General features: G+C 32.8%; 1 pseudogene; it reads left to right on the top strand.

The window, feature by feature from the left end:
- Positions 1-350: 350 nt before the first annotated feature.
- Positions 351-4,222, top strand: LOC109863056 (annotated as a pseudogene).
- Positions 4,223-4,536: the final 314 nt, after the last annotated feature.

Below are 4,536 nucleotides of genomic sequence, written 5' to 3' on the forward strand. Positions count from 1 at the left end.
AGAGAAAGTTCGTTTTCCGTGTTCAAAACCGTGTATACAATAATCAATTCCTGTACTCGGACATGGAATCCGATATTATAGTTTTCTACACATTCTACGCGATACTTTTACTTATATCTTGTGTACGCAATTCGAACAAAAAGCAAACAATAATAACAAGTAACGCGGCTTGAATTCGACGGCAGTTGGAAAAAATAGAGGCAACAAATGACAAAACTATACTATCTTAATATTTCGTTCGTAGTTTACCGTGAAGTTCGAGTATTTAAAAACGACTGAAGACCGAAATACTCCGACGGCGAGAAGTTGAAAAGTTTAAACAATCATGTTTTGGCGGTGACCGATCAAACATGGAGTAAGTTACTTACTTCGATTATACATGTATGTTATAAAAGTACAAGATTTAAAATAAAAACCTCTGCTTCTCCAATCGCAAACGATCACAATTAATTGCAATTTCTCTCTTGGTACGGCGCATAAACTTTTACTGCTGCACAATTATACAAATAAGGTAAATGTCCCAATGGCCGGACGCTTAAGAAGTTGGTATAATTGACGAAAACATTTTTTTATAACTTCAGACTTACATACCTTATATTTATATAAAAATTAAAAGGCAGAATGTAAGTTTTTTTATAAAAAAGAATAAAAAGCAAGTTTAAAATGGAAAAAAAAACTATTTGAAATAATATGTATTATGTATCATGGCCCAGTGTTCAGACACGACAATTTTCGCATGTTCCAGTGTTCGAATTTTTATGTCCCAATGGCCGGTCATAATGCATGTGCTTGAAATTTTGCTTTATTAAAAGTATTAAATCTTATACATATAGACAATAAATATAATCTATATTTATAATATACATATAGATTATTTCTGACCAAAATGGACAGAATCTATGATACCTCGTTATTAATAATTTTATTCTCCTATTTTAGTTACCGTAAAAAAAATATTTTTTGGCTTAAAAAAATGTTTTAAAGCCTTTTTAAATAGTTTTTTTTTTAATTATATCTTGAAATGTTATACTTTATAACTTTGATAATTTAAGCCGATGTCCGAACACTCGGACGCGTCCGGCCATTGGGACATTTACCTTACTTATTGTATTTAATTGCTTTAGATGGGACTCATACACATGTGTGTTTGCGTGTATGAACAAGTACGAGAATAGCACAGCTATCACAGCTATCACTCGCTTGTCGATGGCACAACCGTATGACCACTCTAAGGCAATAAAACTTTCAGCATAGTTTCACAATGCAGTCAAACTATTCACGTGGATCACAACAGCAGTGTCCGCCGTTGTTTCACGCATCATACAAACGGCTTCGCGTGTGCACACAAGCAGAGACCGAGAACACGTCCTAAGATCGCTAATTTTGCGTCTGTGTGTGTAAAAGATTCAATTAATTGTTTTTTTTTTTTTTAAACTAGAATTCTTAGATAAATGCTTGTAATATTGTTGACAAATACTTATTCAGTAGTTAAATAAAATTATATTGTATGTTAAAAAGACGACGATAAAATTCTCTATTCGTCGCGTTACTTCTCAAGCTGTTTTTTTTTTTTTTTTTTTATCACTGAGCAAAGATTCCTTAGTAATACCAGCGTTATTAATGGCAAAGCCTGCCATTATCGTATCTGATAAAATGTGCACAAAACCGTAAGTTTTAAAATATGAGAATAATTTTTAATAGATTAATTCTATTCTCTTTGTCTCTCTTACTTTTTCGAAAAAAACTCCTCAGCCAAGAGTCGAACCTGGAATCTTCGGCTTTCCGGGTCGTTGCCTTCCTTGTTAGGCCACCGAGGCATTTGGAGCTATTTTAAAATTAGTTTGGGAAATATTCGAGTTCCTTCATATATGTGATGCAATCCAAGCATCCTATATGATTTTAAGAATTGAAATCTCAATTCAAAAAACTCACTCGTAAAAATTTACTTGTGAATACGTATATATATATTCATATATACATATATATATACATATATACATACATATATACATACATATATATATACATATATACATACATAAATCCTCACAAACATCCTGCGATCGGCTCTTATAATCCTATATATATTCGTTGGTACTTTACAATATTAATACGTAAAAACGAATAGACATGTGTTTATCANGTAAATGTACAATATCTGATATTCCTCACGACCAACCTGCCTGATCTCTATAAAAAAATTGTTTATTAAATTGAAGTACAAATTATTAGAGTATATTACAATCTTAATTCTGATTAAATAAATGTTTTTGTCTCTTTTTCTTCGTTATAAATCTTGACTAATCTTGACTGATATATACAGGTGCGAAACCTTCACCTCATCAAGGTTTGTTGCCTATGCATCTACATACAATGGTGTTTTTATGTCGATTTATCAATAATAAATAAGAGNCGATGTCTCTGTTAGATATATACTACATGTAGATAGTTATATCTATACATACCGTATTCATTATTCAGCATATAAAAAACGTGCTTTCGTGGAATTTGTCAAGCATTGCGCAATCATCGCCTAAATTACACATCATTTTCTTTCTACCAAACTCAAAATTCGGCTCATTTCCGTGTTACACTTTTTTTTGTGAAGAACCACCCAGTGTTGTGGTGTTTTGTTTCTTGAACACCGTAAATAAAAAATTAACTTCGTTGACATTAAAAATGCAAAGTTTTTAATTTAAAATAATAGTCTACATTTCTCATTATTTTAATATTCCAACGCAAAACACTTGATATTTCGGTGTGTCTATTTTAAAACCAGGTTGAATATTTTAATTACTACGAGTGAAGTCGCTAATACATTTATACCTACCTTTTATTTCCATCGAAGTATTTTTATTACTGGTGGCACGGGTTTTCTGGGTAAAGCATTATGTGAAAAATTACTGAAATGCTGTTCGGATATTACAGAAATATTTCTGCTGATACGCCCGAAAAAAGGATTAACCATCAATGACAGAGTTTAGGAAATGTTGAATAACAAGCTTTTTGATTTATTACGGAACGAGCAGCCATCTAGTTCCGATAAAATCATTTCTATAAGCGAAGATAAAAGTGCTAAAGACTTGGGATTATTGCCGAACGACAGACAAATGTTGATCGAAAAAAGTCTCGATAATTTTCCACGTTGCGGCTACCGTCCGTTTTGACGAGAGTCTCAAAGATGCAATTTTTCAACACCTTACGGTCAACGCGCGCGCGTGACGTTTGAATTTGGCTCAATCTATGAAAAATATTGTGGTAAGATATTGTTTAGCAAATACATTTTTCCCAATAACTTTATGTGCCCACGTGACATATTCTAATGACGTTATGTTTAATTTTTTATTAAAAAAAAAAAAAGACTCTGCTTCATGTAAGCCCGACGTACACACAAAGCGATAAACCCATCGTGAGCGAGATTTTGTATTCTTTGAAGAACGTCGACTGGAGAAAGACGATCACAATCGCAGAGACCGTCGATGAGATTTTAAAGATCTTTACAGCGAAGTAAATACTATACAATTGCCCGTGCAAACGAAATACATACGTTGTATTGTGTATATATTGCCATTGTCAAAATGCGTTTACGCCCGTTCATTGATTTTTGCAGATAAGTGGAACACTGGCAAATACTTATGTTTGTACGAAAAGACTAGCCGAGCAAGTGATAAATGACTTTTCCGATTCACTGCCTTGCATTATCCTTAGACCATCTATAGTCATATCATCAGTCACTAATCCTGTACCAGGCTAGATTGACAATTTTAACGGTCCCATGGGCTTGCTTCCTGCTGGTGGAACCGGAATTTTACGTGTGGTGCACTTAGATGCTAATGTATTTTCCGATTTTATTCCGGTAGATATAGTGATTAAAGCAATGATAATCGCAGCTTGTGATAAAGCCACTTTTTAGTATTTAACTTACTTGTCTCGATCACTGTAGAAAATTAAATTTTATACTATGTTTTACAACTCAGCATCTTCGAGGATAATAGTCTTCACATTTACACAACTGCTCTATAAACAACACGAAAAGCATAAGTTTAGGAAAGTTAATACACGTATCATTTCGTGTTGTGTATGATATTCTTTTGGAGCGAACAATTTGGAAACCACATACGATTATGACAAATAGTGGTTTGTTATATTACATATTGGTGTTACATATTGTGCCGGCATTATTAGTAAATACTGTGTTGAAAATATTACGTTTACGTCCGATGTAAGTTATATTTTAAAATCCTAATATTTACGCCAGATATTCAAAACTGTGCATTATCACATTTGAAATGTGTGTTATAAGCAGGGACTTATACCGGTATGCAAAATACCGGTATTTTACCGATATTTTTGGGTAATGGTATGAAAACCCTTATGCAAACCGAAATGCAGATATACCGGTATGACGTCATACCGGTATACGATAATACCGGAATATTTACCCATATTTACCTATATTTACCAATAATTTTTTCGTGATTTTTTAAAAGTAATATCTTAAAACTATAAGTGTTGTCATTATGTTGATAACACTTT

The sequence above is a fragment of the Pseudomyrmex gracilis genome, unplaced genomic scaffold (assembly GCF_002006095.1).
Source record: "Pseudomyrmex gracilis isolate BER0280 unplaced genomic scaffold, ASM200609v1 scaffold_3022, whole genome shotgun sequence".
Taxonomy (NCBI): Eukaryota; Metazoa; Arthropoda; class Insecta; order Hymenoptera; family Formicidae; genus Pseudomyrmex; species Pseudomyrmex gracilis.